Raw genomic sequence first — 13336 nt, 5'->3', positions numbered from 1 at the left:
TATTTTTTAAAAAAGAATAAAGTTTTAGCTTTTTTATGAGCAAACCCATGCTGAACTAAAGAAACATCCTTACTCATCTAACCTGTTCCTAGAACACTGCTGTCACCTTTTAATCTTGTCTAAAATCTAATATTTTCCTTAAGTTCACTGCTTCCCTTGAAACGCTTGCAAATGGAGTTCTTCCTTCTCCCCCCATCTTCAGTATCCTGAACCAGAAATAAAGGCTGACTTTCTTGTAATTTGTCACTACCATATGTGTTAAAGCTAACTACTCTTATATTAAGGCTTTTACCATCAAGCCATTCAAACTCCTTTCCACCCTCATTTTGTAACTCTAGGGATGAAAGACTCTTAATAATCTGCTGATACCTGCTTAGGTTACCCCATTGCTTGGCCCATGTACTCCCCAGAAAGGTATACAAACCTTTCCCCAGCATTGCCATCCTGAACTTTGTTCTCCAGAACTGTTCCACCTTTGAAATCACTAAGCAAGGTATTCCACAATCAAAACCCTTTTATTGCAGATTTCTTCCTCCTTTACCCTCACCAAGCCTGCTCTTCAACTTCAGTGAAATCTGTAGTTCAGTCTCCCAGTTCCAAGTGTCCCCTCCTCTGATTTTGCTTTCTACCCTGGACTCCAAAATGATTTATTTCAAGCTCAACCTCATCAGCACTTTCAAGTCCATTCAACTATCTCTGTCCTTCCACATAGACCCTAAAGCAGCCCTCAACCGTGGATCAGTTTCATCCCTGCATCCCTCCCCATGTTGACAGATCAATTAGTTAAATATTAGTGTATAATACATTATCCCAAACCTTAGTGACAATAAAATTTTTTTAAAATTTCAACAGTTTTTGCAGTTTCTGTGAGTAGCTTAGGAGGGTGGTTCTGGCTTTGTATCTCTAAGAGGTTGCAGTCATCTGAAGGCTGACTAGGGCTGGAGGATCAGCTTCCAAGGTAGGTCACTCACATGGTTGGCAAACTAGTGATGGAAGAGTTGTGTTTCTCACTACACGGACTCCTTATAAGGCTGCATGAGCATCCTTACGACATTGTGGCTGGATTCCGCCAGAGCAAGTGATCTAAGCAACATAGAAGCTGTGGTACTATGATGTGCCTGCATATGTGTATACAGAATGATGGTTTATATTTATGTATATGACACATACCATGAAAGGGACTTGGTACAAAACAGTAAATCTAGAACAGCTTGATGAAACTAAGTTGAAATAATATTAGGTAGCATTTTTGTTCATTCGATAAGCCGTGTGCAACTCTGCGACCCCATGGACTGCAGCACTCCTAGCTTCCCAGTCCTTTACTATCCTAGAGTTTGCTCAAATTCATGTTACTTGAGTCAGTGATGCCGTCTAACCAGCTCATCTTCTGCCGCCCTCTTCTTTTGTCTTCAATCTTTTGCAGCATCAGGATCTTTTCCAGTGAGTTCGCTCTTGGCATCAAGTGGCCAAAGTATTGCAGCTTCGGCATCAGTCCTTTCGATGAATGTGCAAGGTTGCTTTCTTTTAGGTGGTTTGGGTCCCATTATAAAAAGAGCACCTGGGAGTGTATTACCTCATTTAAACCTCAAAATTCCCATAACGTAGTAATTATTGTTCCATTTACAATGGCCTAAAGAGTAAAAATTGTCCGAAGTCAGATATCACCAGAAGACTCTTCTCAAGAACACACAGACACTACAGACTCTTAGTTATATGTGGTTGCATAACAAACCTTTGCTTTGGCTTGAGCAATTTATTTTGCTCATGAATCTCCAAGTTTGAGTAGGGTTTAGTGGGGACAGCTCATCTCTACTTATCTGGGCATGAGCTGGGGCAACTTGATATGAGTGTTCATTCATTCATATGATCAGCAATTGATGTTGGTTGTTGCCTGGAATCTTTGCTGGAATTATGCTTGGGAACATCTATATATGGCATCTCCATGTGGCCTGGGCATCCTTACAACATGTGGCCAGATTTGAAGGACAAGTGACTGAAGAGAAGGAAACTATCATTTTTATGATCAAGCTATGGAAGTCTGAGCCTTTTCTCTGTCATACTCTTGACCGGAGCAGTCAAGCCCACCTGAATTCAAGGGGAAAGTGGGAAATAGATTCCATTGCTTGATGGAAGAGTGGTAGAGTTCTGAAAGAACATATAGGGCCAGAAATGATGCTGTGCCTATTTTTGGAAAATGTCCACAACAATTCATATCCCTCTCACATGCAAAACACACTCATTCCTTCCCATTATGACAGCAGACCTGGGTTGCTCAGAGACTAGGAGGTTGCAGTCATACTGTGAAATTCCATTTATATAAAGATCAAAAGCCATCAGATATGATCTATAGTTTTAGGAGTGTGAAATACTTTGAAGAGAGCAAATATTTGAATGGAGCATGTAGGAACATGCCAGTGTGCTATAAATGTTCTACATTTTGATCTAAGTGGGGATTATATGAATAGATATGCACATGCAAAAGTTTGCCATTTGAACCAATCAATTAAGATTTGGATTTTGGTAAGATTGTCTGCTTTTCTGAAAACACATCTTCGATTTCTAGTAGGTATCTAGCCTTACATTACTAATTTGGATAAAAAGTTATTGTATTTGTTGGGAAAATGATGTTCTTAAAAAAATGTTAAAAGCTCAACATCATGGCCCTTTAGGTCCTTCCCTTTCACATCCTTGCACATCTTTCTTTGTAAGCATCCTAGTGAATAAATACAAAGGAAGCCCAGATCTGGCTAAATTCAGCAGGCCAATGTTTACTTCTTTTGGGTATCAATTTATTCTTTGAGTGAATGTCAGGCCCTGAAATTATGAAGATGAATAAGTTATAACCATTATCCTCCTGGACCTCACTGTTGAGTGGGGAAGGTTGACATATGCAGATAGCTCTATTTACCATAGGAGAATGTAATAACACAGAATGTCCATGATGACATTGTGGCATTTAATGAGTGCTATGGGATCAAGGAGAAAAGGATTATTTCCATCACAGAAGGCTCCTTAGCAGAGGTAGCATTTGAGCTGGGCTTCACAAAGTAACAGGATTTTACCAGACAGAGAAGTAAGAAGAGGGTATTAAGGGTGTCACAGCAGAGGAAATAAGAGAAGCAAAGGCATGGAAGCGTAGGACACATAGAAATGAAATGAGGGATATTGGATTCCCAGTTAGTGGTCCTCAACTGGGGGTAACTGTCAGAACAACTTGAGAAGCTCTATCAAATTTCAGAAGGCTGTGATGTACACTCTTGGCTAAAAACCTTAGATGGCCTCTGAGATTTTGTCTGTACCCTAAATAATCACCACATCACCTCACAAGAGAGCACCAGACCTAAAAACACAAGTTACTGCCATTCAATCCATGTTGGAGCCCAAGTAACAAGAATACTGTCTGCTCTGGATGGTGATTTGACACTGATTAATGACCTGATCATTAGAAAGCCAAAGGGAATTGCAAATGAAAATAGAAATAAAGACATAATCTCACACATTAAGTTTTCCCTAGTTCATTTTTGAAATAAAAAAATTAGGTTCACCCAAGTGCTAAGGTGCCTCAGGTGAGGAGCTGATGATAATTAGTAATTATCTGAGATGAGATCCAAGATATTTCATAAAGATGGAAATAATAACCCTGTCGGAAATGGAAATCAGCTACATTGGGTATGGGGGAGGGGACTATAAATCCAAACATAATATTCAACTTGTCTTCACCTCAGAGAGTTTCCAGCTGTTTATGATGTTCTGCGGTGATTTGCCAGAGATGAAATGCATTTTTTAAAACTCTGCTCCAGCCAGCAGAACGAAAGCCTCAGAGCCATATTCTCTTTCAAAAAGTGTTGAGCATTTGTGAAGCCTGCAGAGAAATAGTAGAAAGTGTCTGCTTTCTTGTCAGTTTCGGTGAAAGTTTTTTTTTCCTTGTAACCCTAAGATTGATCATTATTTTCTAAGTGAGCTAGTGGAAGACCAGATCAGGTCTCTCATTGGTCGAGAGGGCATTTGCTGAGATGCTTCAGGCTTTAAACTTATCACGTCAAGGCCAGCAGTTCAAATCCAATCCTTGCTAAAGGCAGAGGTAATAAAGAAACACGTGCTTATGGAGAGCCTGGGGAATATACGTGGTGAGAAATGATTGTGGGAAGGAAATGCTCACGTGCACATGCTCGCGCGCACACACACAGACACATCCTACCTGAAATGTACAAGGCAATCTGCTGATAGCTATCTCACCAGAGTCTCCTTAAATTGGAGACTCTTTGAGAGCAAGGACTGAGGATTTTGACTTCAAAATTCCCAGCACTATTGAGTGAAATACTGAATGGCATGTTGAACCCAAAAGGACAGTGGTATGCGCATGTGGCAATGTCTTTCAGCAGTCACCCCAGACTGCCTAAAGTTTGCCAAGCTGGCCTCATACCTTCATGCTCTGTCCTGGGGCTGTTCTCTTTCTACTTTCTCTGCCTGGAATGCTTTTCCCCTATGCCTTCAATGCAGCCCCTTGCCTTTTGAAGCCTATCAAAATCCTTCTTATTCTTTACTGTCCATCTCACATGTCTTTTGAGAATCATTCTCCAAGCAGATGGGAGCAGGGCATGTTCTTGGAAATCAAAAAGATCTGGGTTTGAATTCAGTCCTACCTCTTTTAAGTTCTTGAATGAGTCACCTCAGTTCTTTGTGCCTTTGTTTCCTCCACATGGGTTTTGGGGAAGATTTAATGTTATAACATATATATGGCACCTAGGTCGGTGACCAGCACAGGATAGATTATCAGTAACTGTTAGCTCTCTGAAACCCAGCTCAGTGCTTTAAAAATGGTAGGTCCCTCTGTCAGTACATTCTTTAGTGTTTCCATTAGCTTGCTTCCCTCACCCCCACCCCCTCACCAGAGTCCCTCATCAAGTGTAATTGCTCCCTCCTCTGTTAGTAGTCGGAGAAGGCAATGGCACCCCACTCCAGTACTCTTGCCTAGAAAATCCCATGGACGGAGGAGTCTGGTAGGCTACAGTCCATGGGGTCGCTAAGAGTCGGACACGACTGAGCAACTTCACTTTCACTTTTCCCTTTCATGCACTGGAAAAGGAAATGGCAACCCACTCCAGTATTCTTGCCTGGAGAATCCCAGGGACGGCGGAGCCTGGTGGGCTGCCATCTTTGGGGTCGCACAGAGTCAGACACGACTGAAGTGACTTAGCAGCAGCTGTTAGTAGTACTTTGTTTACGCCTATTTTCTAGCACTTAGTATAAACTAACTTGTGCTATAACTCATCGTGTTTCCCTCGCTCTTTGGCTGAAAATGCCTCAAGGGCAATATCTCCAGCAGCTACATTAGGGACTTGCTTAGGACAGACATTCCATAAATGGTTATCTAATTGAAACAACATTTAACCCAGCTTTCCAGGAGGCAAAGTGAGCATGTAATGTGTCTCCTCTCAACCAGTGCTGAATGGTCTAAGTAGCAAGAAGGAAATTCCCCTGCAATTAAGTGGTTCAGAGTTGATTGCTGTCCATGCAACCCAAGTGAGCAGAGCCCCTCCACTTCCAGATGTCTTTGTTTTTCTCACTTCCAACTCAGCCTCTGCCAGAGGAGCATTCCCATAAGGGTAACTCGATATATGGGGTGGTTTTTTTTTTTTTCTGATCTGATTAGAGTGTGAAATACTTTCTTCGGAGAAAGTGCACAAAAGTGACGTTTTCCTCTGTTTTTGCAAGGGATAGAAACTGAGGAAGAAAGGGGAAAATTGAAGCCAGAGGAAAATATATTTTACCCCAGGAAATGAACATATACAGCCAATGCAACAGATGCTGTCCTGAGTCAGAACCTGAGCCATAAAGGACTCCATACCTTTGCATTGATCCTAGGAAAATAACAACAGAAGCAAAAGGAAAAAAAAAATTAAAAATTAAAAAAAAAATCTCTTCCCCAGAAGCTATTCTTTGAAATGATATCTGTACCAATGAACTGGAAGCAACCTAAAAATTCAACCCAGTTCAACAAATATTTACTGAATTGCTAAGTGAAGTGCAGAGGTATTGGAGTTATGGAGATAATGGTGAAAAGACTTTCAATCTTAGTCTGTTCTTCTATCTACTCAATTATTTTCATCCTTGGGAAAAGCACGGTATTTCAGTAAGTGTTCAAGTAAGAAAGCACAACTACTCTGAATTATGGGATAAGGGTTATCATAGGAATTGGAACTTATACAATATGGGAGGAGTTGGAGCAGTGGAGCTCTGATAGTGGAGCTCTGAAAGTGGACCAGTGGAGTCACCAACGGATTCAATCCTAGAAGTCACCAATCCTAGAAGAAGCCAAGCACACCCAGCTGCAGAACGGGACTGTGATGGAGGAGCTGATGGAGACGTCTAAGGGGAAAGTCTGTGGGTACATAGCCAAATGTCTGGTAGTGGACTTGGAGTTACGATTGGCCAGGAGAGTCAGCAGTGGGAAGACCAGGGTGTGGAGTGGAGGAGAGTGAAGACAAGCTAAAACCTGCTGGCACCTCCGTGTCTGCTTTCAGACCCACAACTTCAGAGAGTTGCACCTGCTGATTCACTTCTGCTTCCCAAATCTCAGGCAACTATCCTTTTTTAACCAACTTTAACCTAGACTCATACAGTTGCAGCTTAACCAAGCAGACACACATAAATTTCTTCCATCATCATAAAGTCATTTCTGTCTTCTCCCAATTTTCTACAATGGAAAAAGAATAGCTTTTTAAATCTAATAGGTCTGAGTTCTAATCCTCCCTAGTTGTATGTCCTCAGGCAAATTACATTTCTGGATCTTAATGGATCAAGAGCCCTTGCTCTGTGCTACCAGAGCACTCTGTGCTTCTCTCTGTTGTAGCATTTATTTCATTTTCTTGTCATTATCTATTTATGCATCTATTTCCTCCACCAGATCACAAGCTCAAGCACAGGGATGATATCTGATTCCACTATATAGTTATGGTACCTAACAGCCTGGCACGGAATAGATGCTCAACAGATGTTTGCTGAGAATGAATCATTGAAATGCAGAAGAGAAACTCATCAGACTATCAGGCTAATAGTGGAGGCCAGCACAAAGATGTTAAGGCAATGAGACCCTTCTCTGCCCCTATTACATTCTCAGCACCCTGTAAAAACAGGCTCCAGACACCATTTTCATCCACAGCATCTATCTTAAACCATTCCACTTCCCAACCTATTTTAATCATCCTGATTCCTGGCTTCTGGGCTTGCCTAGACCTATTACTTGAAATGTTCAGGGCTTTGGCTCTCGACCTTGTCTGAATATTTATCGTCTCCTCTGTATAGTAGAAAGTATTACTATTGGGTTGGCCAAAAAGTTCATTTGGGTTTTTCCATAATACCTTATGGGAAAACCCAAATGAACTTTTTGGCCAACCCAATACTTTCTTGGCATATTTCTCACCCTCCTACCCTAGGTTCTCAGGTCAGAGACTATAAAATTTCCTACCCTCAGGGAGTTCTCAGGTTGGTGAACAAAAGACAAGGAAACCAGCAATTCCAGGACAGTGTGGTAAGAGGTCTAGTTGAAGTATGTGCGAGGTACTGTGGGGGCAGAGAAAGAAGGAAGAGCACCTGGTCTTACAGAGAGAAGGGTAGCTGCCAGAAGGATAGGTAGTTTGATCTGGGTCTTGAGAAATTGTAAGAGATGCTCAGGCAGAGAAAGGGAGGACAAGCATTGCAGACAGGGACCAACATTACAGAGAGATCAAGGTCTGGGCAGGAGTGGCAGCTGGCTTGGTGTGGTGGGAAGAGCAAAGAAACATAGTTGGGAAGCAGAGGGGAATCAGCCAATGTTTTAAAATTGGGAGATTTTACATAAAATTCTGGATCTCCAGCTTCTGTTGAAAAATCAGAAGATCTAGCCATTACCACACTCTCATTCTCACATGAGCCGAGTGCTGTTTGTCCTTCTTAAATGCCAAAGGTGTTTTATAACTTGCTAGTCTCCACCACACCCTTTATCATCACACTTGCGCTCATGTTTTTCTTTAAGAGAACAAATATTTCTTAGTACTCATGTCTCTGTGAAAAGTGGGGAAATGGAGGTTAGATCACGAGGGCCATGGCAATGAAAAAAAAAAAGGAATACCATATTTCTTTGTGGATGTGAAGAAACGTGTATCTGTTGGAGATAAGCAACTTTCTCTTAAACCCAGGCCCCTCACTCATTTATGTTGCCTTGCAGGGGTTTGCTATATAAAGAGCGATGACTTCATGGGGCCGCCTTACTTTTCATAAAATCTTGCAATGTTCACAGGCCATCAAGAAGGAATGTGCCGGGAGTGCTGGTCTTAAAGAAGGTGTAGGAGACATGTGCATGTCTGGCCAGAGCTTGTCGAAGAGAAGCCAACACTGACTCTCACAGCCTTGAGTAGGTGATGAATCAAGTAGAAAGAAATTGAGAGGGCTCAGAAAAGAGCTTGTCCATGGCCCCAAAGGCAGCTAATAACAGGAGTTCTCTGCAGCTGGTGACAGCGTGGAGGAAATGCAGTGCAACCCCTGCTTCCAGAACCAGAGCCAGAAGACCAAGCTGCTCCCAGTAATCATGCAGAACTGGCCCAGCTTCTCAGGAAGAGGGTTACTGGATCCTTCAGAAACCCCCCAGTCCTCACATCCTGGGACTGATGACCCTGCACTTCCAAGTACTGTCTAAGGCCTCCAGCCTTCCCAGAACCTGGAACTCCTGCTCTGAGCTCCTTGCAGCTGGCTGAGAGGCTGCCTCAAGCTCCTTTGGGACCTCCTGTCTTCAGTGATAATTCTCTGCAGCTTGGCTCTGGCAGTCTTACCTCCTCTCTCCGTGTAACTGATCCTGGTCCTCTGGCTCTGTCAGCACCTCTGCTGTGTGCAGCGTGACATGTGTGAGCCTTGAGCTGGGTGGGAACATTCAGAGTGAGGTGTGAGTTTCTTCCCAGGTCACTGAAGCTGTTTTTCCATGGTATGCAAGACACTTGGGCTCTGCTAATCAGAAAGTAGTGCCTTCATTAGGTGGTAAGGGAGAAAGGGTCCCTTAAATCTTCAGACTGGTCTTCCCATCCCCATCTTTTCCTACATCAATTCTGCTTGTACCTGCTGAAATAAAATACACTAAATCACAATGCTGAGCCTGTTGTGTTTCTGATCAAAAGCCTTCATTGGCTAGTCATTTCCTATCAAATTCAAATCATTTTCCCTGGCATGTTGGAACTATCTCAGGATGATCCCAAGATGCTTTTCTAGGCTTCTTGATACCTCTCAGGTAATCCTAGACTCTTCAGAAAAGGAATGGAGCCTTAACTGTTATTTTGTCTAATCCTGCATTTGATGATAAGAATTCCCTTCCTGGCACCCCTGATTCGCTACCAGGGGATGATGCAAAGTAATTTCTTACTGGGGCAGTCGGAAAGTGGTTAGGTCCATCCAGGTAGAACTAAATACCTGGGACAAGAGAGGAATTTTATATATAACAGCATTAGTGTTAATCCAGTTGGAGGCCAGGTGATCACTTAGAACAGATGTCCTCAAGCCATAGTGGCAGGAAGGTCTCAGTCTGCTGGTAACGGGGACTCAGACTCATAGGTCTGGGTCCCTTTCGATTGCAACTATCCTGCCTGCATCCTGTGACTGCCCTTCCTCTTCCTGATGGGGGAACATCATATCATAAGTACCAGCCATCGTGGATTCAAGTTTCTGAGAACTTCATCCCAGAAACTGGAAAGCAATGAAATCTGAAGGAATAATCATGGTCTTGGAGCCAACCAGACAAGATTGGGCTTTAATTGTCTCACATAAGCATGATGTGATTAAGAACTCTGGCTCTAGGTGGTTCAGTGGTTAAGAATCTACCTGCCAATCCTGGGGACACAGGTCTGATTCCTGTTCTGGGAAGATCCCAATGCCTTGGGGCAACTAAGCCCATGCACTACCATTAACAGAGCCTGCATACCCTAGAGTCTGTACTCAGCAACAAGAGAAACCACCATAATGAGAAGCCCACACACCACAATGAAGAGTACCCCCACTCACTATAACTAGAGAAAGCCCGTGAGCAGCAAAAGACCCAGGACAGCCAAAAATAAATAAATAATTTAAAAAGAAAAAAAGAACTCTGGCTCCAGATTTAGACAGGGCTAGTTCAGACACTACTCTATCATTTCCTATCTCTCTGACTAAGGACAAGTTACCCAAGTTCTCTGAGCCTTCATTTTCTGATATGTAAAATAGGGACAATAACACCATCCTCACTGATTTTTGGTGATAAATTATAAAGTACATATGTACCAGTTAGAATGTTTTCAGTTGCAAGTAACAAATTAAAAACTCAAAGTGGCTGAAACGATTAGGAAAATTTATTATTTCACAGAACAAGAAGTCTGGAAATAGAGAAGTTCCAGGATTGGTTTATTCATAAAGAAATCAGATTTGCTCCATCTTTATGCTCTTTCAACCTCAGCTTATAGGCTTTCCTAGGTTGGCCTTCCTTATGATCATAAAATGACTGCCACAGTTCCAGACATCACATTCTGACACTACAATGTATAAAAGCAAAAGAGAGCCATTTCTTTTATGTTTTGTTAAGAGCAAGAAAACCTTTCCCTGATGTTATTACAAAACACACTGTCTCTCCCATTGAAGTCTTTACGCTATTTCCTCACTGATGCTCCATCTCACATCTTTGGCTGAAGCTAGGTCATAAGGCTGCCTTTAATCTAATCACTGACAGAAGGGAATAGAATCACCATGATTGACTGGCTCGGCCGGTCATGCTGGAGATAGAGTCTTCTTTCCTTAGGGATGGATATCTGAACAAAACTAGGATTCCATGAGTAGAGAAGGGGTTAAATAGTTGTTATGTAGAAAACCAACAGTGTCTGTCATGAAACCTGACGTGATAAGCATTAAATATATGTTGGCTGTTGTTATTCATTCTTATTAGCTGTGTGAACTTATTCAAGTCACACATCTCCTAGAATGCTAATTTTCTAGTTTGTTGGATGGTTATAAAGTTAAATGAGATGGCATATATAAAGTCTTTGGTGTTTAGTAAATGTAGCTATTTATTACAAATATAGCTATTTATTATTTATTTATTTTGTACATAATTATCACCAGAGGATTTGAGCAGCAGGCTGAGGTCTCCAACAAGGTTCCTGGGTTGACCTCAGCCTGAAAAATTCAAAAGCACGGGCACTAGAAGCAGTTCACATGTAACGTCCTATAGTTGTGATTGTGCATGTTAATTTGCCAGCCTTAATCCTTCAGGAACAATGACCTATGCCTTTGTGTCAGGAGACCCTGTAAGAAATGATTCTGCTAAGTGGCCCACTGCCCTGACGCCCTTGCCCCAAGAGGGCACTAGAGGCTTCCCCTGCTCAAGGGTTTGATGGTCCAAGACTAACAACCCATCTACCAACAAGAATAGATCTCACTTCTTGGCCTTTGAGTCCTCAGCTTAAAACGGAAGCTTGATGGGCAGGAACCATCTCACAGCACCTAGAACTATAGCTTTGTCAGATCCAGGCTCTCATCCCTGCTCTAGCACTTACTAGCAGTGTGACATTAGGCAAAGTTCTTTTGGAGTATCATTCTCCTCCTCTACAGAATGGGGATGATAATATAATATCCATTAGAATTATGGTAAAGATTAAATTAGATTGCACTGTTTACAATAGCCAGGACATGGAAGCAACCTAGATGTCCATCAGCAGACGAATGGATAAGGAAGCTGTGGTACATATACACAATGGAATATTACTCAGCCATTAAAAAAATACATTTGAATCGGTTCTACTGAGATGGATGAAACTGGAGCCCATTATACAGAGTGAAGCAAGCCAGAAAGAAAAACAACAATACGGTATACTAATGCATATATATGGAATTTGAAAGATGGTAACGATAACCCTATATGCGAGACAGAATAAGAGACACAGATGCATAGAACAATTTTATGGACTCTGAGGGAGAAGGTGAGGGTGGGACGTTCTGGGAGAATAGCATTGAAACATGTACATTATCATATGTGAAACAGAACACCATTCCATGTTCGATGCATGAGACAAGGGCTCAGGGCCGGGGCAACGGGATGACCCAGAGGGATGGGATGGGGAGGGAGGTGGGTGAGGGGTCCAGGAAGGGGAACACATGTAAACCCATGGCTGATTCATGTCAGTGTATGGCAAAAACTATTACAATATTGTAAAGTAATTAGCCCCCAACTAAAATAAATAAATTTATAAAAAATAAAAAATAAAAAAATAAATTAGATGGTGGCTATACATGCTGCTGCTGCTGCTGCTTAGTCGCTTCAGTTGTGTCTGACTCTTTGCAACCCTATGGACTGTAGCCAGCCGATCTCCTCTGTCCATGGGATTCTCTAGGCAAGACTACTGGAGTGGGTTGCCATATCCTCCTCCAGGGGATCTTCCCAACCCAAGGATCGGACCCAGGTCTCCTGCATTGCAGGCAGATTCTTTACCACTGAGCCACCAGGGAAGCCCGGTGGCTATACATAATGCTTATCAAATTGAATGAGGCTTAATAAATGGTGCCTATGTTCTTATAAGTGATCCCTTGGAGAAGGGAACAGCAACCCACTCTAGTATTCTTGCCTGGGAAATCCCATGGGCAGAGGAGCCTGATGGGCTACAGTCCACAGGGTTATAAGAGTCAGACATGACTTAGAGATTAAAAACAACTAGAACAATGTTCTTATAAGTACTCACTATTTGCTGATGGATTACAGAAGGTGAATTTGTGCACATATGCACTTGAAGACAATGATAATTAACCTAAGTACAGTGCTTATACGTTTACAAACTAAATTTTTCCAGTAGGGGTAGAAATTAGCCTTAGCCTAAATTTTACACATGATGATACTGAGGCTCAGAGAACCCAAGATCGGCCTGGATCGCACAGCAAGTTAATGGCAGACTAGGGATTTGAATCCCTGTATCTCTGATGCCAAAATCCCAAACTCTTCCACTGACCCATCTTTCCCTCCTACTCTTCTCATTTAACCTCCTCTCTGAAAGCAAAGACCCTCACTAACCACATCTCCCATGTCTCTCCCCACAGAGGTCTCTCTAGCCTCTGAGTTCCAAGAGCACTTGCTTGAACCTCCCATTGGTTCACACTTAAAGAGTACATGCAGTTAGCCAGGCCGAACACTTGAGCTCACCATCCACCTTTCCCCCTCTCTCTCACTCTTCATGTCTAATAGGTTACTAAGGTTTGTTAATTCTGCCTTTTCAGTACCACTGAAATTCTTGAATCCTTCTCTCTTCCCACTCCTACCACCCTGTTTCAAGCCTCCAACATCTCTCTGAGTAATGCAGCC

The 13336-nt window shown here is 42.4% G+C and overlaps 1 protein-coding gene across 1 annotated transcript in view; it reads right to left on the bottom strand.

Annotated features, from left to right (window-relative positions):
- Positions 1 to 8114: 8114 nt before the first annotated feature.
- Positions 8115 to 13336, bottom strand: part of GVQW3 (GVQW motif containing 3) — a 44650-nt gene continuing 39428 nt past the window's right edge. The window contains exon 4 of the mRNA XM_081544360.1: positions 8115 to 9090. The gene's annotated coding sequence lies outside the window, so the exon portion shown is untranslated. The remainder of the gene's footprint in view (positions 9091 to 13336) is intronic.

The sequence above is a fragment of the Giraffa tippelskirchi genome, chromosome 11 (genome assembly GCF_054371585.1).
Source record: "Giraffa tippelskirchi isolate mGirTip1 chromosome 11, T2T-mGirTip1v1.2.pri, whole genome shotgun sequence".
NCBI lineage: Eukaryota > Metazoa > Chordata > Mammalia > Artiodactyla > Giraffidae > Giraffa > Giraffa tippelskirchi.
This window is presented reverse-complemented; position numbering and strand designations above follow the sequence as displayed.